General features: G+C 44.3%; 1 protein-coding gene across 1 annotated transcript in view; it reads right to left on the reverse strand.

Annotated features, from left to right (window-relative positions):
* Positions 1–23,977, reverse strand: part of AP2M1 (adaptor related protein complex 2 subunit mu 1) — a 1,300,958-nt gene that overhangs the window by 53,545 nt on the left and 1,223,436 nt on the right. The window lies entirely within an intron of this gene.

The following is a 23,977-nucleotide window of genomic DNA, read 5'->3' on the forward strand; positions in this document are numbered from 1 at the left end:
CAATCACTCTTTCTTATTTGGTATTCTGGAGGTTACTGGTAGTAATCCGAGAGGGGGTAATTGGAAAAACAACTTGGAGAGGGCAGAAATGAGGTGGCAATTGAGACTTAATGAATGCCACCGTAACCCCAGGCATCAACGACAATGTATCTATAAAACCTGAATTGAAACATAGGGCCACTATTTTGTAACAGAAAAGAACCTAGTTCAGTAAACAACACTGCTTTCATTCACAGAAACATTAAAATTTACTACACACTTTTTAACAGATTCTATAGGGTTAACATGATTCAAATCTCAACTAGTTAATTGTCAGTATAAAAGAGGGAGTGGGTTTTAGCAAACACAGTTCTGAAGAAGTCCTAGAGCAGGACGAAAGCGCTTGACTGTGTTGGATACACTACATTTGTGTCCTATTTATCCTGTATGGTTTTTAAGCTATTTTACTGCTTTGACTGGCTGGAGTAAACCTGTGTTTTTACCAATATTTTGGATCATTTCATGCCTGTGGATTTTTTTGAGGCAACAGCACAGAGTGGGTTGTTTGTTCCTTGTGGTGCTTTCTCCACTCTGGTCACTGGTGGTTTGGTTTCTAAAATCCAAGAACTCCCTAATCTGCTTCTTAGACCAAGAAATCCTGACTTTCCCATCTAAAATGCTCCCTGAGGGTATTCAGAGTATCCCCAAAAGATAAATCTTCTGGGGGGAGGCAGAAGGGGTGGCGTCTTCAGCATCAGAGTTCTCAAAACCAGAAAAAAAGCTGAGAATGTCCATCAGCAGAGTTGCTAGAAACTTCTGAGTCTGAGGTAGACAAAACATCTAGGGACGATTCCCTAGCCCTCTTAGGAAGAGGTGGTTGACAAGCCCTTGATAAGAGTTAAGAGATCACTAGCCATCTTAACCATCTGAGCCTGAGGTAATTGAAGGGAGGCAGATACCTGTTTAGTAGTAGACTTTCTGCAGAGAGGCTTACTAGAAAGCCAGCGGGACTTGGGAGGATATCCATCGCAGAAATGTGGGCAGAGGTCATCAGCCTGGATCCGGGCGGAGAAAAGAGGCCTCAGAAGACGGAACCTGTCTAGCGGCTCCGGATCCATCAGAGCTGATGACTGGTGGAGGGTCCGAAGACAAGGCAGAAGCCTGAGAAATGGAGGACTCGGGAAAGGCCACCGAAGACACCTGCTGCTGAACGTCTGTGGACTGCAGGGGCAAGGAAAGTGCCTAACTGGCTGCCGCTGAACCGACGACCCACTTAATAGGGATGTCGTCTGTTAATTTAACCCTAGGCCTGTTGCGGTCCTCATCCTTGCACTTCTTAGGCAAATCCAAAGTCAGGAGACCAGAAGACGCCATACCAACAAACTCAGGCCAAACTCCTAAGTGCTTATACAAAATCCTAGCTCTACGGCATATGGTACGCAGGTTGAAAGAAGCACAGGGATCACAATTTGGGACGTCGTGCTCAAGGCCCAAACACGTAATACAGTAAAAATGAAAATCACAATGTGGAATCTGTTTTCCATAGGCAAGACAGTTATTAATTTTTTCTGACATTTGTTAAAGCAAGAAAAAAGGGTCCCCAACGGGGTACTTATCTGAGGTCATCTTCAACTTTAGAAGTCGGAATACAAAAAGGTAATCAGCAGACTGGCATTCGTGCGAATTGCTTCTGCTTCAGGCTCCATGGCAAGAAAGACTGGAGAAATTACGTTGGCTGCCTGCCTTCATACCTCACATCCTGGGGTCAGGCGTGTTCCGGAGGCAGCCGATGTCATATACCAAGGACTTTGGTATTCTGGCCGACTGTGGGCTACCGGGAGCTGGATAACCCATTTGTAAGGACTGCAACAGTGAAACACGAACATCTGAGGTTACGGTGCGGGCTGACTCCCTTTATTCTCAGATGTCTTGATGCGGGGGTCCAGGTGTTTACTGGCTTCAGGAGAAAATTCTCTGGTAGTTAGGCCAGCCAAGGGCTTCCACAGCAGGCAATCCCACCAGTTATGACTGCAACAGCAAAACATGAAGATCAGTAGATGCCCTGCTTCTCACTGCTGTAGTATTTTTTACTCTTGGGATACCATGCTGAGGATAGCCTAATGACTGGCCAGTATACCAAAGCCTTTACAACTTTCAGGCATTGTATGTCAGATGTAAAGTACATACATGACAGATGCCTAATCCTCTGAATTTAAGTGTGCCAGGAGAACCAGAGCAACCCCAAAGAAAATAATAACATGCTTATCTAGGAAAGGAATCAAGAGGAGATATGAAATACAAAACCCCTCTGCCAGCTGTAGGGCAAAAGAAAATAAAAGGGGCAAAAGGGAAGAACTGAATACTTCCAACAGTGAAAATGACATATGTTATGGTAAAGCCTTACACAACTGTACTGTGTCCTTCCTTATCACTGCTGCAGTTGTCTTTATAGTAGCTTTTGTCTTCCCCAAGAGTAAAATATGGGAGGACGGTAGAGAACAGCTCTCCGCTCTCCGCAAATCCATGAAGGACAGCCCCGGCAATGACATCTAACTTGCACTTCGTAAAAGTGCGAACGGAAGAAAAGTAGCAGCTTCCAAAATTGATCCAGTATCCAGACTTTTTAAAAAGCACAAGAGGCAACTGCCCTGGTAGAACAAGCAGGAACATAAAATGAAAGATGCTAGCCATAAAAATAAAAGGAAACTGCTTAAAAATCAGGAGGAGATTGTTTGCTTAGACAATATCAAACTCAATTTCCTGTCATGCAAAGAAATAAAAAGTTGTTCAGATTTTCTGATGCGTAGCACTGCAGCAGTAGGACCCTCTCACTAGAAGTCTGTGGAAAAGAAAAAAAGGGAGGAAGATGAATAGACTGATCCAAGAACAAATCATTAACCAACTTGGGCAGAAAAGGATTGGTAAGACACCTCACGCTTGTAAAAAGCCAAAAAAGAGGAACCACCTTGAGAGCTTGGTACCAACAATAATACAATCTTCCAAGTAAAATGCTGCAGGAAGGAAGAGGAGTCAGGCTATAAAGGGGACCAAAGGTCAATTTTTCAAGAACAAAATAAAAGTCCCAAGAAAGAGTAATCGGCTTTCTGGGGGCCTTAAATGAGGGGCACCTTTAGGAACTGTGACTTCAAAACTAGAGGTCCAAAGGTGGACTCAGGAGACAGGCAGAAAGGGCTGACTAACAAAAGTGTATGCCAAACCAGCATTGAGAAACCCATACAAAAAAGAACTATAAGGACCACCAGAGAAAAAGGGTTCTGGACAAGCTTGGGACACCAAACAGACAATCTCTTCTATTCAGCCACACAGGATTTTCTAGTAGTGGGCTTTCTGGCCACCTGCAAAACCCAAAGCATTTCCTCAGAAAACTGGTGCCTGAAAGGAATCAAAACTTTCACCCAAAGTGTCAGCTGAAGTGTGGACAAGTGAAGGTGAATGATAGATCCCTTATCTTGTCTGAAGATCTATCCTTAAGTACGTTACGATTACACTTGGCCAGAAGAAACTTATGATTACCCTTGGCCAGGTGAAAGAGGAGGAAGCCAGTGCTGTCTGGGCCAAAAGGGGATCACCAGAAAGATTTTGGGTGGGTTCCACCTGATCTTGTGCAACATAATGGGAAGTACAGGAGGAGGGGGATACGCATACAGAATCATCCCCTTACATGAGAAAGACATGGCTTCCACTTTCCAAGCTAGCACACAAACTCTGGAATAGAAATGGGGAAGTTGTCTGTTCAGACTGGAAGGCAAAGAGACCTATCTACTTCAGGAGTACCCCACCAAAGTACAATATCTAGAAGCACCTCCTTGTGAAGCAACCATTTTTGAGGATGTATCCTGCAGCTACTCACAGTTCACCAACTATATTGTGCTCTGAAGGGATGTAAACTGCCTGAAGAACCAGGTGATGTCAGACTGCAAAATCTCAAGCAAGAAGAGCCAGCCTGCAAAGAAGATGAGCTTTTGTGTCCCCCTGTTTCCTGACACTATGGGTTCCAGGTTCTCTAAATGTCCATAAAATACCAAAGGAAGAGAAAGGCCTGAAGAGCTAGGACTAGAGCCCTCATCTCTTTGAAGTTAACAGGGCCAAAGATCCTGAACTGTCAGACTGTTGCAGGAAGCTCTCCAACCTCTTTCAGAAGCATAAGCACAAACAGCAAATTACACCACTAAAGGCCGTTCAAACATAGAATGTATAGAAAAAAGAATGAATGTGCCACCTCTTGCTCTCAAATATTTAAATAAATGAAATGCTCTTAGTCCAAACCACAGTTTAGGTGGAAGCTTGGTAGCTCTTTCAAGAACTATTGAGCTGTTACAAACAGCAATTTAAATTGAAGCTTGCTAAAACTGTTGAGCTGTTAGCAGCTGAAACACTCTTGATACAAAAAGCTGTTTATATCAAGAGTGCTTCAGCTGTTCTTACCAGCCCAACAGCTCTTGTAAGAGCCAGCAAACTTCCTAACTGCTGTTTATACCAAGAGTGTTTCAGCTGCCAACAGCCCAACAGTTTTAGGAAGCTTCAATTTAAACTGTTGTTTGTAACAGTTCTTGTAAGAGCTACCAAGCTTCCACCAAAACTGTGGTTTGTACCAAGAGTGTTTCAGTTATTTAAATATTTGAGAGCAAGAGGTGGCACATTCATTCTTTTTTCTTTCAAAAGCATCTCTGTACAGCTCTTGAGCAGGAAAAAGAACCTGAAAAGGCAGGAAAAGGAACCTGAAAAGGCAGGAAAAGGAACCTGAAAAGGCAGATCTGGATTTAGGGAAATCTGCTAAATCCACCAGTGGAATTGAGTTTGAGACACGACAACAGAGGAACAAGAAAATTCAGATGGTGGCAGGGTTGAAGCCAGACAGTCTTGAGATACCACTGAAATTTCCTCATGTGGAGTTTGGGAAAGTTACCATGGGAATGGTGGATGACAAGTACCACAGAGCTTGGAGAAATTCACTTACAGGAAGAACTAGAAGAGGAAGCTGGAAATAGGCAGTCAGAGAGGATACCTGGAAGTGGAAGGCAAGCAAACATTGGGATGGCCTGAATCCTGCAACCCAAAAGTACTTGGTTCTGAGATGGGGTTAACACAGAGAAGGTGAATCAGACACTGCGTGGTACAAGCACAGTGAAGTGTATACTGTGATGCATAAGCTGCTGAGAGGGGGCTTGAATTAGAAGGTTGTCCAAATAAGGGAATATCTGAATTCCTTGAAGTCTGCAGAAGGCTACCACAGAAGCCAGTCATTTGGTAAATACCTCTGGAGCTCCTGAAAGACCAAGAGGCAAAGCAGAGAACAGATAATGGAAGGAAGAAACAGTAACAAACACTTCCTGAAGAGAAAGTGAATATGGAGGACAAGCATCCTTCTAATCCAGGGATACCAGAAAAGTTTGGGGAAGCGAGAGGAAGGAGTCTGAAGAGACAACATCCTGAAGGAAGCAACCCTGAGAAAGTTGCTGAGATAGGAAAGGTCTAGAATGGGCTTCCATGACCCCCACTTTCTTGGGAAACAAACATTCTGGAATAAAAACACATTTCCTGCTGAGAGAAAGAAACAGGTTGGATAGTTCTACCTTTTCTACCAGATCCCTTAGGACCAAGGGAAAATAAAGAAGCCAGCAAGGAGGCAGCAGAGGAAGACCAGAAAATGGCAGAAGGGACTGCCAAGCTATGAAGTAACTGTGTTGGATAAAAAAAGAGAACCCAGATGTTTGGTGTTATCTTTTTTTTAAACCAGGGAAGGCAAGGGTTAGCCTGAAGGACAGAAGAATCTTGCCAAGGAGGAAGGGAGGCTAGATTCATTTATTTTATATTTGTTGACCGGGAGTGTCCAAATGAGCTAAAGCCCCTTTTCAGTGTACGCCAAGGGAGAAAGGCTCCATATTATGTATACAATTATCCAATATCAAAACAATTTAAAACATGATATTACATAATGCATAACAAACAAAAAGGATTTTAGCAGTACTGTACTATGACAGAAGGATATATATGCATAGGAAGTTACATAATGCACAAGGAGTTCATTACTTAGACTAGCTTTACATGATCTGTACCAGTTTCTCGAAAGGTGTTAGTGGAAAAAGGGGTAGGAAGACAGTTTAGGGATAGTTGGTAGAAAAGGATAGAGGGTGATGAGAAGGAAAAATTAGGGAGACAGGATGAAGACTGTTAGATGTGCTAGAGAGATATATTTTTTTTGGGGGGGGGGTGAGAACAAAGGCAAGTCAAGTGCCCTTCAAAGTACTCTTTGGTGGCTGATTTAAATTTAGGATGTGTAAGAGTTCTGAATTAGAGTGGGAGTTTGTTCTATGCAAAAAAAGGTGGTAGCTATGTATGTTGCATCTGGATTTGGTCTTGGGTTTGAAGATGTTGTTTATCTTGGGTAAAGCTCCGGAGACGTCTAGTAAGAGAATAGTGGGAGATGAGGGAGGATGGAGCTGGACAGTAGGAGGGCTGAAATAGGATAGAGTGGATGACTTAGATCTGAGAGAGGAGAAGCAGGTGGGGTAGTTCAAGCCAATTTAAGCATTTTAGGGAGATATAGTGATGGAATTTACAGGATTGTTGGGCTGCGAATCTAGCTACCTTGTTGCAAGTACACTCTAGTTTAGAAAGTAGAGAGGAGTTGAGATATTTGAGAATTTGGGAGCAATACGTTAAGCTGGGTAGGAGTAATCCTAGCTTCAGTGGTGAGAAATTTTTTGTTTCTGTACAGGAGCCCTAGTTTCTGATTTTTTTTCTGATGCTATCTATAAATCATCCACTCTATCTATGGCTAGGCTTACAAATGTCCCAGGGCAGATAGCCTAGTACTAAACTATGAAACTATGCAATTATTTACATGTAGGTCAAATTTTAGTTGATCGTCGATGGTAGTGCCAAGGAGTTTTGTGCTGGATTCCACTTCAATAGTATTAGAGACATGGAGAAGGTAGATTTGATGTGGTTAATAGTTTTGGGGAGAAAGAGTAACAGTTTAGTTTTTTTAGGGTTGCGGATGAGCTGGTTATTGGAGAGCCAAGTTTTGACGGAGTTAAAGGATGACTAGGTAGCAGATAAGAGTTCAGAGGGAGAGTTGGCAGTGGTGATGACTGTAGAGTCATCAGCACTTTGGACTAGGAAAGACTATGGGCAAGTAGAGAGTAGATTGGTGAAGATATTAGAAAGTAGTAATACAAGAATGGATCCCTGGGGGACACCCATTCTTACTGGAAGGAGAGAGGATAGTGCAGAGTGCCATCTCACTGATTGCAGTATGTCAGTGAGATAGCTGGAGAACCATGCAACTATATCAGAGGAGAAGCTGAGATAAGACAGTTTGTCTAGCAGGAGAGAGAGTGTGTGCGTCGAAAGCCTTTGAGATATCTAAGAATAGACAAGAGATAAATTTATGGTCATCTCTGGCTACAGAAATTGTGTTCAGGAAGGACAGTAGAGCTGTGGTAGTGCTGTATTTAGGTCGGAAACCATGCTAAGTGGGAGTCAGCAGATTTTCCTGTATAAGATATTGCACAACTTGTTTGTGTATACATTTCTCCAAGACTTTAGAGAGAGTGGAGAGGATAGGGATAGGTCTGAAACCGGAGTTTTCTGAGGAATTACCTCCTTTGTGGAGGTGTCAGATACAGGCAGACTTACCTGGAAAAGCTTTTTTGCCTCTGGAACTTTGAGTGGGTTTATCTGGAAAAATCCACTTAGAAACCCTCTTACTCTTAAAGCAGGTTGTCTAGGCTGCCTGTGGAGAAAAAGATTTTGATGGATAGTTCCCCTGGAATCTGGTTACAGGAGCCAAAATGTAAGGTCCTGCATAACCTTGCCCTTATCTTGCAAGGTTTTAAACAATTATGCAGCAACAGTACTGCAAAGATTCTGGATGTCTACAGGGGAATCTAAACGTCTGTCCTTAATGTCTTCAGGTTAAGCCTGCAGGCACAACCAGGAATATCTCCTCATGGTAACATCAGATGCAGCTGCCCTACAGGAGGCATGACCTGCATCATATTTGAATTTAATGGAATGGCAAGCTACTTGAGAGGCAGAACTCGGAAGAGAAAGAGCAGAAATCTCTTAGTGTCTGAATCAGGCATGCCAGTCAACCCTACACCCCCCCCCCCCAAGCTAGGGGAGAAAAGCTAGGACATACCTAATCATGCGGGCCTGATAATTTACGGTCCTGAAGGCTAAAGTAGCAGAAGCAGAAGTATACATTTCCCCCCATACCTTTCCATAGCACAGCTGTCCTTATCAAAAGGAAAAAGCTTGGAAGAGGAAAACACTTTGGATGGCTTATTGGTGGACATGGATAATACTTGTATAAAAGTCCTTCATCTGATCTTGTGCATCTGTGATCCAAAGGCACTTCTTAAAAAATTTGTCTGGCTTCTTAGGGGATGGAGGTTGAGAGTCAGGGGCCTGAGAAGCTTCTATACGTAAATGCACCCAAGAGGACAGCTAAGATAGTAGGAACTACAGAGGGTCTGGGTGAGTCTACTTGCAAGAGCTCACAGCATCTCTTTTGGGACCTCAGACTTGAGAATAATCCCACTTAAAGTGCTCCATGATACAGATCACTGTATCCCCAAAAGGGAGTCTTCAAAATCTTCATCAGATCCCAGAGCCAAAGGAGTGTGTACTTGTGATGAATATGCAAACGATTCTTCACCAGAGTCCAATTCTTTATCCGAAGAACCATAATCCCTAGGTCTCAGATGGGGTAACAGCAGTAGCAGTACGGACAGAATTCCTATGGAGGGTTCAGAGCCATTAAACAGCACATGAATAAAGTACGGACACACTGTGAAGATCGTTGGCCACCATCGCCACATGTTTGGTTTTCCATTTTTTCCCCCCAAGGAAAATCTGTCTTGACAAATCTAGGAGGTTCAAAACCCTGCCTAGATTCAATGAGGGTACCAGGCATCTCTCCAGACTAAAATTTGGGGAATTCCCCATGGCTCTTCAGATATAAATCAGCCGTGGTTCCCCCTCTACATCTGTACCAGACATTTGCACAGCCTCAGCAGACTGAGTAAGCAGCTCAGTGTCTGCCTCCAAAATGGGTCATGGCATAGGGAAATGGATTCAGCATCGGCTAGTCCTCAGTTCTTCAGCCAACCCAGGCAAGATGTCTGGTGAAGGCTGGACAGCAGCAGGTTCAGTACGCGTTTATTTATTTATTTTTTTTTGTTTAGCTTTCTTAAGTGGTGGATGAACTTCAGGATGGGTGGACTCTTCAGATGTTTGTTTTCCAAATTAATCGAAAAGGATGGCAAATGGCTGTGGCTTATCTTAAGGACAAACACTCAAAATATATCACACACAGTATGGTTGTGCATAGCTCCCAAACAAAAAAGGCACTTCTCATGCCTATCTTTATGGGGAATCTTCCTCCCACACTCATTTTTCCCTTCCTGGATGACATGAAAACAAACAAGGACAGGGCACTTTTCTTTTGAAGCCTTGGCATAGGAACCAGCTCACTGAATAGCTGTACAGACTGAACTCAGAGGCAGCGTTTGGACTGTTGGTAAAGTAGTTCTGAGGATCAGATGTTCACACATCACATATGTACCTTATGCCTTGCATGTAGGACACGTCTGATGTACGAAGCCTAGAAGGTGAAAAAGGTTTGGTACACTATCCAGATGTTAGGCTATCCTAAGAGCAAAGAATACTGCAAGCAACTGTGGTAAGGAAGGACATCTTACCATAACTGTAGATGTTTGAGTATGTCTGTGGATGTAGGGTACTTTGGTCACAGAAGGCATGACACCTTTCCTGACTTCCACAGCTTCACTCCCTGCTTTGTCTCCGCTAGTTGGATACCTGTGATATGAGGAGAATATCCATCCAATCAGCTTTTGTTCCTTACTGTTCCTGAAATAGTAGGGATCTGGTAAAAGCCAGAGCACTAGCCTCACAGGTGGCAAATCCTCTCAGGGAGAACAGCCCAGCCAGAAGAATCCTCAAAACTTCCTCTCTACATACTAACTATACCTCTTCATTAGTAGGAGCACCTTGTATGGTTACAGGAGAGGGAAGGTAGAAAACTGGATGTCCTTCCAACACCAGGATGGTAACTGGCATGAGACAGGGGGATGAAGGAATAAAAATGTTCCTGCAGTACTGAATATGCACAAAAGTCTACAATAATGGTAACCTACTACACAAATGTGCTACATTTTTCCTATCATTCATTGTTACAGTGGTGTCAACTCTTGTAAGATTCCGAAAGTTTAGAGAGTCTAGAGTAGCTGGTCTTGTAGAGGAATAGGATTCAAAATCCCTTGCAGGGCAGGATGGCTGTTGCAGAACATGCCCCTGGCTTGGGAGATAATGTGCAAGTTAGTGTTTGAAAAAAAAGATGTGGATGGATAAACAGGTAATCTCTTCCATTGCGGGATGGGATAGGACAGAATGGCTGCTTACTATCCCCCAAGGAAAGTTATGGCTGTTGCTGCTACCCCAGGAGAATGTTCCCTGGGTTAGTTTTTTCCATGGAAGCAGCAAAAAGCAATGCAATGGGTTAGCCATTTGGAGATGGTTTGTTTTGACACAAGCCTGTCATCCTTAGACTTCATTATGTCTATATCTAATCTGTTTTCTTTGCTTTGCTCTTTTATATTAAAAGATAACAGTCTACTGCACATTGTGGGTACGCAGAATCCTTTACTCCTTACACTGTAGGGATAAGGTAAAACAAACACTGGCCTGATTTAAAAAAGCTCCCATCATTACCTTAGGCATGAAGGTCAGGCTGATTCATAGGGTTAACCCCACCCTTGTGAAAGACGAGGAAGAGCTCTTTGCACACAAAGGAATGCAATTCAGAAGTTTAAGGAAGACAGCTTTTTTATGACAAGAACTTCAGAAGTGCTGAAGCTGTAGGCTCATATAGCTATTGTGTCAGTTTTTCCAACACACTGTTTCAGGTCTCAGAGGACAGCATTCTTTCTTTAGTGGTTTCAAGCATGGAAACTTCTTAAGGAATTGGTTCAATGGCAGAAAACAGTAGAGAGGATCTCAGGGCAGGCAGGTAGGCTGAGATGGCAGATTCATATACTTTCAATGAATCATACAAGCCTGATTTGGAAAGCTGAGACGGGTACTGAAAAACTCTGACTATAAACTGGTTTGGTTCCAGGACCCGTTTCTGTCAGAGAAACTATCTTCCACTTATGATAGCTATGAGTTTCCTGTACTTTGTTTCATAGCCTCCCTCAATTGTAAGCATGTCACCTGTGCCTGTATGGGCTGGGTACTAGATCCTCCAAACTTGTCAACTTTAAGATTTTCACGTCGGTATGCATGAGTGAACCCTTGCTTTGGGCTAAGACTTCTACTTGCTGAGGCAAACTGTACAGACTCCAACAATTGTTCATGATCAGTAGATGAAAAATTTAAGGCTGCCTCACCCAGAAATGTGCTATAACATTTTTGGTCTGTCCTCTTGTAGCTTCTGAACTACCCTGAGAAGAGGAGAAATGAAAGGAAAGGTGTACAGAAATAAACAGACCGACTGAAAAGACATCCACTGACCAGGCCTCTGAGTGTGGGGTCTTGGAGCAAAATTAAACTGGTCTGGCTCTCTGTAGAACCAGAAAGACTTGCAGTTAGCTTACCCCACCTGTGGGCCACTGGCAGAAATATGTCCCTGTTCAGCATCATTTTCTGATCAACTGATTTTTCTGCACTGAAAGAGGGTCAAACCCAAGTCCTGTTGGGCCACATACCAAGCTTCCAAGGCCAGCCTGCACAAATGATTGTTGTGTTGTCCAAGAATATGCAGGGTCCCTTGGTTTTCATAGTTTGAATGCTTCTATGACTAAAACATTAGCCATTATCACTTTTTTTTTAAGTTCTGTTCCAGATCTCCTGAATTCTAAGCTTCCCCGAGTGGGATCTCCCTAAATATGTTCAATGTATCTTTACACAAACATTTTGGTGTTCAGACCCAGCTAGAAAGAGATCCCACAGTGGAGTAACCTGTTGAATTCCCAGTAACAGCAGTTTCTTTAACTGCAACAGAAGCAGACCCTGCAGGGAGTGGCCATGTCAACACCATCCACCTGCAGTGCCAATGGGACCTTCAGCACTGATGATGCAAGATATTTATTTTAATATGGGTTTACCAGGGTAGAAAAAAAGATCAATGACAAATTACAGGCTCAACCCAGACCATATAACCCATGGTCCTAACGGACTTTCTGGTTATAACCTGATTTTGGTGCTGTATGAAACTGAAATATGATCAGAAGTAGCACCTTTTCTGAGGGAAGGAATGCCCTTTAGGCATGCTCAGAGGAGAATCCTTGAGATCTGGGGTAACCATAAAATCCTGAGGGGGCAGGGGTGGCAGTAGTGTCTCTAAGGTTAGCAACCTGAACTCTGACAACTGTAAAAATGTGTTTACTTTTGACAGGTTTAAGACTAGCTTGCAAGGTTCATCATATCTTGGGACTAGGAATAATCTTGAGGTGAAACTTGTGCCTTCCTCCTGGTCAGGTATTCTAAGGTTCTTTGATGCAGACTACAGTTGGGTAAAATCTTACCATAACTGTAGATGTCTTTCTCCTCACTGTTGCAGTATTCATAACATTAGGGATTCCCTTGCCTAGGGCAGCCTGATGTCTGGCCAGTTTACCGAAGACTTGGGTTGCTTTAAGATATGCCACATGTCACACATATGGCTCCCTGCTTAGCTTAGGACATAAAGGTGATATCCAGATGCACCATTCACAGAAATGAAATCTCCAGTAGCAACGCCACTCCAAGGAAAACTAAGAGGTAACCAGTACATCCAGAAGAAAAATGGACAAGGGGGAGGAAATGAATACTGCGACAGTGAAGAGAAGGACATATATTAGTTGTGTAAAATCGTGCCATAACCACAGATGTCCTTTTCCATGTTGCAGTATTCTCATGTGAGATCCTCCACCTCAGGCAACCTGAACATCCGGCTCTTATACAAAAGCTTAGCCTGGCTGCTGTAAGGTGAGTGAGACATCATACCCTGGGACCATAAAGAGTGGGCCATAAATATGACGTCCGCACGCACAGACCTCAGAACCGAATGCCCAGTCGGGCAATAGTCTAAGGGTAGCTGAAAAGATGCCATCCAGAAAGGGAAAAGGTCCTAAAGGGGGTAGGAGTGAGGGAAAGGAATACTGCAACATGGAAGAGAATGACATCTATGGTTATGGTAAGATTTTACACAACTAATCTATGTTCTTCTATTCCCATGTTGCAGTGTTCTCATATGTAGGAGAGGACAAAAGCTCAGCCAGATAGATGGGTGGAGGAAGAGGTAGCAGTCTCCAAGAACCCATGGAGGATGGCTTTAGCAAATCCTGCCCTAGCTCTGGAGAGGTTATCTAATGTATAGTGTCTAGTGAAAGTGTGGACAGAGGACCATATATAGCTGCCTCTAGGATGGTGGCTGTATCAAGGCCATTCAGGAAGGCCCCTGAGGAGGCCACAGCCCTGGTACAGTTGGCTCTCACCTTGTGGGGTAACTCCTAACTGTGAAAGGAGTAGCAGAAGGATATAGTTTGAGAGATCCAGGAGGATATGGTCTGTTTGGATACTGCTTTCCTCAGGGCCCTGGGGTGAAAGGATACAAAGAGCTGGTTGGATTTTCTGATGTCCTTAGTCTTAACCAGACAGAACTTCAGTTGCCTATGAACATCCAGGGAATGGAGCACTCTCTTACTGTCAACTCTGTGGTGAAGGAAAGAAGGTGGGTAAATGGATAGACTTAAGTGACAGTTCATTGACCACTTTCGGTGTGAAGGAAGGGTTAGCGCGAAGGGAGACCAGATCCTTATGAAAAATATGGTGAGGTGGAGAGATCACGAGTGCTTGTAGCTCTGAGACCGTTCTGGCTGATGTAAGAGCTAGGTGCATATCTTTAATGTGGCAGAAGCTGCTGGCTCAAAGGGGGCAGTAGTGAGTTTCCCCAGAACAAAATTCAAGTCCCAAGGAGGAGAAACAGGTTTCCTTTGTGGCCTGATATGCAGGACCCCCTTGAGAAAGAGTTTCACCTCCAATCTGGACAATAGGTGTGGATCGAGAGGTAAATATGCTGAAATAGACAGATGTACTTTCACTGAAGAATATGAAAGATCAGACTAGGAGCGCAAACACAGGTCAAAACTAGAGGTATATCTGCCTGGAAGGGGTATAGCTAGCTCTGAAGACACCAAATGAAGAACCTTTTCCATTTTGATAAGGATCTCCTAGCAGTAGTAGGTTTCCTGGCCTCCTGCAGGACAGACAGCACACCCTCTGAGTAAAGGTGTCTGAAAGGGATCAGAAGTTTATCACCCACAGAGTAAGACTGAGTGTTTGCAGGTGTGGGTAAATGAGAGATCCCTTCTGTTGTGTGAAGAGGTCCACCTTGTGAGGCAACTTGTGGGGATTGCCCTTGGCTAGTGATAAAATAAGGGGGAACCAGTGCTCTCTTGGCCAACAGGGGGCCACCAGCAAGATTTTTGGCTTGTCCCTCTGAATTTTCAGCAGGGCCCTCTGTATTAGAGGGAAGTCCAAGAACGAAACAATAGCAGCAACCACCACAGGATTCCAATATTTAATGACCCAGAATGATAAAACAGTAACATATACAAGATAAGTACTTTCGGGCTGTGCCCTTCTTCAGATAAAAGCAACATTCATAACATCTGTTCTTAAAAGAAGTGGCAACCAATCACATACTAGTATTGTACCCACCATTTCTTGAGAGGGTTTTAAAGGGACCACATCATTAAGCCCAGGATACCCATGTGCTGTCAATTCCAGTATCCATTTTGTTTCTTCTAATTCTGCACCATTTATTATATCACCCCCTCTAAACCCTTTTCTGACTATCCAAATAGCCATGAACATGAAATAATGTCCCTCATTATTGGAAATATGGCTAAATAAGGCATTGTGCTCATTCCGTGTCCTTATGGCAGATAAGTGATTCAAAATCCTAGATTTAAATTTACAGTTAGTCTTGCCTATATATTAGCAAGTGCATCTCTGACATGTGGCGAGGTAAACCAAATTCATGATGTTGCAATTGGCATTAGCCCCAAAATGGTAAACTCTTCCTGTAACCGGATGTGTAAAGCTAGAGCCCCTATTCAAGCTACTTCATGCTTTACAAGCCCCACATGGTCTGGTCCCTCTACTGACCATTACCTGTTTGGAGCTTTCCATGCCCTCATTGCCCAAGATATCCTTCCGGTTTCTATTTCTTCTAAACCCAAAATTGGGCTACCTTCCTTAACTTATCTGTTAATAGAATCTTCCAATTCTTCCTATGTCACAGACCCCATGGATGTTGTTACTATAGGTGAGCATTAGTCTAATCACACCATCAGTACCACTGTTAGTACATGGTATTAGATTAAGTGTATTAGAGGGAAGGGAAGAACACATACAGGACCATCCCCTTCCAGGGTATTGAGAAGGGATCCATTCTCCAGGCTTGTGGTGAGTGGTACCTTGAGCAGAATAGCTGTAATTCTTTGTTCTGGGGGGAGGCAAAACAGATCTGAGGTGTGCCTCACTGGTGGACTGTCTAGGAAGACATCTCTGTGCAATATCCATTCATGAACTTGGGACATTGACCTGCTGAGGGCTTCTGCCTGGTCATTGTCCTGTGATGGGATGTACACTGCTTGTACTGTTACCTTGTACTGAGTGGCCAGCTCCCACACTTGTATGGCCAGTCTGCAAAGTAAGTAGGATCTGGTCATACCCTGTTTGTTGATGTACTGCAGCACTGTGGTGTTATCCGTGAAGACTTGGAGGGAACTTGGATGTAGGACAGGGAGGAATGCCTTCACAGCTAGAAATGCAGTCATTTCCCTTACATTTATGTGTTTTTTCTGGAGAGCAGGCTCCCATTGAGCCTGTACCTTGAGTCCATTCATAGTGGCTCCCCATCCCAGATCTGAGGCATCTGTGTATATGCACTAAACTGCATTAGGGGTTGGTAAGGTAAGTCCTGAATTCAGGTAAATTTGCTGAATCCACCACCTTATTTCTTTTTTCAGGTAGGGGAGGAAGGGCACCTGGAAGTCTAGGGAGTGGTCATGTTGGGACCAGACAGTCTTCAAGTATCACTGGAACTTCATGTGTAGTCTGGCAAGGGGCAGCATGGGGAGAGTGGCTGCCATCAGACCTAGTAGACAAAGAAATTCCCTGGCTGAAATGCAGTAGAGTAGGAGTAAATTCTGAAGAAGTGGTCAGAGGAGTGACATTTTCTGGTAGACGAAAGGCCCTCATGACATCTGTCTATTCTGCAACCCAAGAAAATTTTGTCTTGGCAGGAAATAGAGGACTTGGGTAGATTAACTGTGAGACCCCAACTTCCTAGGAGGGCAATAATGAAGTGGAGGTGTTTCTGAAGAGTACTTGCTTCCTCTGCCTAGATGAGGTCGTCGTCCAAGTATGGGAAGTTCTGTATGCCTTTTGTTCTGCAGAAGGCTACTACTGGGGCTAGACACTTTGTAAACACCCTTGGTACTGTAGATAAGCCAAAGGGCAAGGCAGTAAACTGATAATGAGAGGATGGCACAGCAAAATGCAGGAACTTGCAGAAGTCTGGGTGGATGGATATGTGAACGTAAGCCTCTTTCAGGTCCAAAGTGGCCATGAAGGCACTTGCTGTCAAAAGTGGAAGAAGGGTTTGTATGGATAGCATGCGGAAGGAAGGTACATGCAGAAAGGGGTTTAAAAGAGAGGTACAAGCTGGGTCTCCATAGGCCATCCTTTTTGGGAACCAGTAATAACCTGGACTAAAAACCTAGACCTTCTTGTCATGGAGGGACCCTCTCTGTAGTTCCTTGAAGGAGCAAATCCCGAATGACCTGAGGCACGAGGTGGATTTGGTTTCTTGGAGGGAGGAGAATGTCTTTTGGAGAAGGTCTTTCTTGCCAAGTCATAAAATACCCTTTTTCCACAACTGAAAGAATCCAGTTGTCTGAGGTGATTTGTTGCCACAAGGGAAGACAGAGAGAGGCGGGCAGATAGGGGAAGATGATGCAGGGTGTTTAGCCAGTCACGCACTGTTAGGTCTATCTGGAAAGGGCTGCCTGGGAGTAGTGTGAGAGCACTAGTCCTAGTGGATGAGGGTTTTCTGGCTCCTTTCCTTGGCTTTGAAGGAGAAGAGGGAGCAGGCGCCCTTTTAAAGCTTGGTTTTGCTGGGTAGTTCCTACAGAATTTAGGAACTGGGGATACAAGTAGATGATTCAGGTCCTATAGTTCTTTACCTTTTTCCTGCAGATTTTTGAACATTTTTGCAGATTAGTTTTCCAAAAAGGAAGTTGTCGTCGGGGGGGGGGGGGGGGGGTATTCAAAATCGTTTTTGAAGTCATCTGGCAGAGAGATGAAGTCTAAGCCAGAAATACCTATGTAAAACCGATGCAGATGCAGCTGCAGCTGACTTGGCCAAGGTTTCAGCAACACTGTAGCTGCATTTTATTGAATGCTTGGCTAATTTGAACTGCTAGGGAAAGTTTTGAGGCAACCTGCGGCTTAGCTGAGGAGTCGGGCATAGAGGAGTGTAGGCTAGAGGCCGGGGAAACTAGATCTACACTATACTTTAGCGTGTATGTCTGGTAATTGATGGCCTTAAAGGCCAGGGTTGAAGTGTAGATGTTCCTTCCTAGCCTGTCCATCGCCTAGCTGTCCTTATCTGATGGCAGCAGAGAAGAGGATGGGATCTGCCTCGATTACTTGTCAGCAGCCACAGCAATCACAGCTGAGTCTGCCATGGGAGGTTTGAGAAGATATTTATAATCATCAGGAACTTTGTAGAACCTTTCTAGTCTTTTTAGGGCTGGTGGCTGGGATTCTGGGGTCTTGGAAGCGGAGGCAAAGGCATCCAAATATGCAGGAATCACTGGAGGAATAGAAGAAGACGAGGAGGATTCCATCTGCAGGAGTTCAAAGCATCTCTTCTGCACCTCAGTCATTTGGGTGGGTCCCACTTGAAATATTCTCTCATTTTGAAGATAGTCTCCCCAAGAGTTATGTCTTCTGGTGGGGAGCCCCTTTCCAATGAGTCATCATCAGGGGTGCAGTACTCTAGGGGAGAGGCCAACTGAGAGGCATAAGTGAGGTTCATCAGAGGAAGAGTCTTCTTGAGTCTGTGGAGGAGGAATGGAACTAGCACAGGCAGGCCTGGGACTTAGATTTGGCAGGGCAGGAGTATGTGAGGCAGTAGGCCTCAGGGCCATAAAGGCCTGAAATAGTGACTGGGAAAATGCCTGCTTCTAATTTCTCCAAATCTTTTGGGTTTCTAATACCATGACTTAATGGACCCTACTCCTAAGTCAAAGTAGGATTAAAGTTCAAGAAATTAGTATTGTTTCAATCTTTGATGTCAGCCAAAAGTGCTCTTCACAGCACCCGCAATGTGTCCAGTAATGACTGCCAGTCAGGCTGATCTTCTGTTGCGGGAGATAAATACCTAGTCTTTTGTCTGACAGGCTAAGGGCCTGGAATCAGATGTCAAGCCTGGTGTTGTGGCGCCTTTCTTGGAAGAGGGTAATGGCAGCCGTATGGGTGAGCTGGGTTCCCCCTCGACATCGGAGACCAATGTCGCAGAAACCTCAGTGGAAGTGCTGGCTGGAGAAGCAAGGGCAGCATCAGAAATGGTATCCGCCAAAGTCGCCATTCTTATCAGATATTCCTCAACCCCTAGACTGGAAGCTGGCAGGATTCCGAAGTCGGAGGTACAGCACCAGGCCTAGAGACCTTGGCTTTCTTTACCAGTATCTCCGCCTGGACGGCAGAGTCAGGATCCATACAGAGGGCAGGGCACTTCAAACGTTTGTTTTCTTTAAACAATTTGAGAGCTGCCAGATGGCTGCGTAGGGTCTTACGAACGAAATGGCAGACTTTACATGCTGTATACTCATGGGATTGCCCTATGCCGTGTGCATCTTTGTGCGGAGTTTGCCGACCGCACTTACATTTTCCCTTCCTAGATGACATGGATGGAATCAGCCAACAGAAACAGCAACCTTGCTTAGCCTAGGAAAAATAAGGAAAGATTCCCCAATGGGGTATTTATCTTTAATGTAGTCAGTACTGCCGAGCAGAATGACCAAGCTGACGTTTGACTGCGGACATCATTTATGGCCCACTCTATGTTCCCAGGATGTGACAGCCCAATCACCCTACAGCAGCCAGGCTAAGCTTTTGTTTAAGAGATGGACGTTCAGGTCGCCTGTGGTGGGGGATCCCCACATGTAAGAATACTGCAACATGAGAATAGAAAGACATCTACCATTATGGTAATATGTTGCACAACTGAACTATGTCCTTCCATTTCACTGTTGCAGTACTCGTAACATTAGGGAGAGTGCCAAAGCTCAGGAAGAAACTTGGGAGGAGGAAGAACCAGCAGAGATTGCTAGGAAGCCATGAAAGATGGTCCTATCAAATCCAGCTCTAGCAATTCCATCCAACTTGTAGTGCTTGGTAAAAGTATGCACACAAGTCCAAGTAGATGCCTAAAGAATAGAAGCAGTATCCAAACCCTTGAAAAAAGCACCAGGAAGAAGCCACAGCTCTAGTAGAATGAGCTGTTAGAGAATAAGGAAGGCTCTTACTATGAATAAACAAAAACAAACAGCTTTTGAGATCCAAGAAGAAAATAGTCTGCTTGGATACATTTAACCCCAAGGACCTGGGATGAAAGGAAAGCTGATCAGATTTCCCGATGGTCTTAGTCTTATCCAAATAAAATCAGAGTTACCTATGCACATTCAATGTGAGCAGCACCTCCTCACAAGCAGATTGTGGAGAAGGGAAAAAAGTGGGCTAATGAACAGACTAAGGGACAACTCATTCATCACCTTGGGCATAAAACAAAGATTAGTATGCAAGGGACACCCTGTCCTTACGATTCATCAAAAAAGGACAAGCCATAAGGACTTGAAGCTCAGACACCTGTCTGGCATAGGTAAGGACCAGCAAAAGAACAGTCTTCCAAGAGCAACTCTGCAAGGAAGCTGTAGCCGCAGGCTTGAAAGAAACCAGAGTCAATTTCTCCAAAACTAAATTAAGATCCAGGGAGGAGAAATGGGCTTCTTGGGAGGCCTAATATGAAGGACTCCTTTAAGGACTTGCTTAGCTTCAAATCTAGAAGCTAAAGGATGAGATAAAGGCATACAAGCAGAGACAGCTGATAAGTGGGCCTTAACAGAAGAAGCCAACCCAGCACTGAGCAATTCACACACAAGAGAACCAAAAGAACATCCACAGAAAGTGGATCCAGCTTACAAGACAGACACCCAACAGAAAAACCTCTTCCATTTGGATAAGTAGGATTTCCTTGTATTGGGTTTCCTGGCCTCAGAAAAAAGGTGTCTATGTGGAATCAAAATCCTATCACCCACAGTGTCAGCTGAAGAGTGGACAGGTGGGAATGGATGATCCCTTGTCTTGTACGAATAGGTCCATCCTGTGAGGTAACTTGTGATGACTGCCCTTGGCTAAATGCAGAAGAGGGAACCAATGCTGTCTCTGCCAAAAGGGAGTCACCAACAAGATTCTGGGGGCATCCTAGGGAATTTTAAACAAGACTTTTGGAATGAGGAGAAGGAGAGGGAACGCATAAAGAAACATCCCCTTCCAAGAAAGAGAAAGGGCATCCACCCTCCACACCAGAGGACCTGGGAATCTGGCACAAAATAGAGGAAGCTGTCTGTTCAGATGGAAGGGGGAGGTAAACAGATCTACTGGAGTACCACACCAGTGGACAATATCAAGAAACACATCCCTATGAAGCACCCATTCATGGGACTGAGTTAAGGACCTGCTCAGGATGTCTGTCACAATGTTTTGACCTGAGGGAATGTAAGCTGCCTGAAAAGTCACTTGATACTGGACAGCAAGATTCCATACGGGGACTGTGAACTGACAAAGATAAGATCTTGTTTCCCCTGTTTGTTTACATATCACATCACTGTGGTGTTGTCTTGTAAACACCTTGAGAGGTCCTGGGGAGAAGAGAGGACGAAAAGCTTGAAGAGCCAGCAAAAGGGCTCTTATCTTTCAGACACTGATGTGCTCCTTTTGTTGAAGAGGTGACCACACTCATTGCACCATTAGGGAGCCAAAAGCTGTTCCCCATCCCACAAATAAAGCATCTAAACAGCTGCTGAGAGGGAAGAGGGGGATAAAAGGGAGCTCTGGATTTAGAGACAACTGCTGGATCCAGCAGTGGAGTTCCTTCTTGAGACAAGGTAGAAGAGGAACTACATATTCTAGGGGATTAGCAAGTCGAAGCCAAACTGACTTCAGGAACCACTGAAACTTTCTCATGTGAAGTTTGGCCAGAGGGATCATAGGGCTGGTGGATGCTATGAAACCCAGAGCTTTCAAACTCCCTGGTTATAATGGAAGCCAGAGGAAGAAGAGCTTGAAAGAAGGAGATGAGGGCCAAGGTCTTGGGAGGAGGCAGGGATGCCAACAAAGGCACTGCCAGAATCCTGCAACCCAGAAAAACATGGTGCTGAGGAGTCAGAAAAGACTTTTTGAAGTTTATTGTAAACCACAGGCTCTGAAGAGAAATGGTGAAATGGAGATTTTGCAACAGGATCTCTGGAAAGGATGCCTGAAACAACAGGTCGTTCAAGTAAGGAAATACTTGGATCCCCAGAATGCAGCAAAAGACAATCACAGGAATACCCTTGGGGCAGTAGAAAGGCCAAAGAGCAAAGCAGAGAAATGAAAATGCCAGGAAACAACTGAGAAACACAAGCTTCCTGAAAAGGGGATGGATCGGAATATGGAGATAAGCATCCTTGATATCCAGACATACCATACAAGCCCAAGGAAGCAAAAGAGGGAACAAAGTCTGAAAGGACATTTGAAAAGTGGGCACTTTCAGAAAAGTGTTCAGATGAGAGAGGTCTAGAATTGGCCTTCAAGTACTCTCCTAATTAGGTACTAGAAACATCCTGGAGTAAAACACCCTCACCCCTTGGGACATAGAAACCTCTCGAATAGTACCCAGAGTCAAAAGATCCAGAAGCACCTTTGGGAAAAAATGAGCGCTGTTCCAAAGAGGGTTGAGGAACACCCATAAAAGGGGGAAGGGATTTCCACACCATGAAATACCCCTGGCAAATAATGGGCAGAACCCAGGAATCATGAGTAATCTGTAGCCAAACAGGAAGAGAGAGAGAGACAAAAAGAAAGAGGAAAGTTTCTGGGAAGAACAGAATAGGCACCACCTGGTTTCCCTGGAAAATACGACTTCTGAGGCACTGAAGTCTGAGTAGCCTTAGCAGAAGGAGCCTGCTTGCACTCATTTTGCCCTTGGGAAGAGGGGGAGACTGCCTGCAAACAAAGGCTGGCTTATTGGGGTAGTTTCTTTGAAATTTAGGAACAGGAGAAACAAACATGTTTGAGTTCCTGTAAAGTCTTTCCCTTACCATGAAGGGACTTAAATCAGCAGCAGCTTCACCAAGCAAGTGTTTATTGTCCAGATGGGCATCCATCTACTTACCCTTGATATCATTACGCAAAGATTGAGGCTGAAGCCAATAATACCTCATCACTGACCCAAAAGCAGCAGTCTAAGAAGTATCTACTGCATTATAACTACATTTTATAGAATTATGAGCCACCTGGGAGGAGGTTCCAAATAAGGAAATACCAGAAGTTTTACTCTCAGAATCTGGAAGATCAGAAATAACCCAACAAGCCTGAGATAGGATAGCCAACACATACCTGCACGCATGGGTCCAATTAGCCCTAAAAGCCAAGGAAGCAGAGGTATAAACCTTCTTACCTAGCCTTACCATGGTTCCGTTACCTTTATCAGAGGGCAGTAATTTGGACGAAGGAAGCAATTGAAAGGATTTGTCTAGAGGCTACAGACACCACTGTGGGGTCAGCAGCAGGACACCTGTACAAAAATTTACAGTCTTCAGGCACCCTATAAAACCAATCTGATTTCTTGGTAGCAGGGGGCTGAGAGTCTGGAGATTTAGAGGCATTGGAAAAGACATCCAACAAAGCAGCCAAAACAGAAGGTTTAGGAGATTCCATCTGCAGCAACTCACAGTACCTCTTACGAATCTCAAGAGACCTGAGCACAATCCCACTTAAAGAACTCAATCAACCTGGAGATTGTGTCCCCAAAAGACATTTGTATGCATCTAAAATGAGAGGAAAACATTTGATCTGAATAAGCCAGTTTGTTTGTTCCCAAGTCTGAAGAATCAGATTAAGGGGCCATACTTCACTAATCTGCAAGAACCTGAAGGTGCTTAAGGAATATGTAATCTTGCATTCTGCACCAGCCTCAAACCTGGCAAGGGGGCCATGGTGAGTCAGGGGACATTTGCACACATCAGCCAGAGACAAGACAGCAGATGTCCAGGACGTGGAAGCCTTATGCCTGCTCTTAAGAGACGGTGGCAACCTCTGACAGTTGCTGACAGCAGCCAATTACTTCAGAAAGGGAAGTAAACATCCTTGTGTACAAAAAATGAAGGTAGAGTGCTACTGTCTTCTGTTATCAGAATATGGACATTGGAACCAGATTCTCACAGGGAGGATTCCAGACAGGCTGTCAGCTGAACATCTTGAGATCAGGAGGAAGTGCTTTCTTCTGGCAGTATCAAACTCTCCACTGGGGCATCACCATATGTCTCAATCCAAGATGGTGCCCAGAATGGAGACTGAAACCACCTCACCAGGCAAGATGTCCCCAGCCTACTGGGATCCCGGGACTTGATCAGTATAGTTACCCACCACAGCCTTCCTCTTCTCATAGGCATTTCTGTTTAGGTGGAATGCCCATGGATGATTTTGCTGACAGCATGGGGGACTGAGACAAGACATGCAGCCTTTGTGTGACTATAGTAGACTTGGAAGCATTTTATTCTCCTTTGTCAAAAAAAAAGCCTTCTGCTTGAACCTTACACAACAGGGGCAAAAGGCAATGCTCTTTTGTGCC

This window comes from Protopterus annectens, chromosome 4.part1 (assembly GCF_019279795.1).
Source record: "Protopterus annectens isolate FY-2018-M chromosome 4.part1, PAN1.0, whole genome shotgun sequence".
Taxonomy (NCBI): domain Eukaryota; kingdom Metazoa; phylum Chordata; order Ceratodontiformes; family Protopteridae; genus Protopterus; species Protopterus annectens.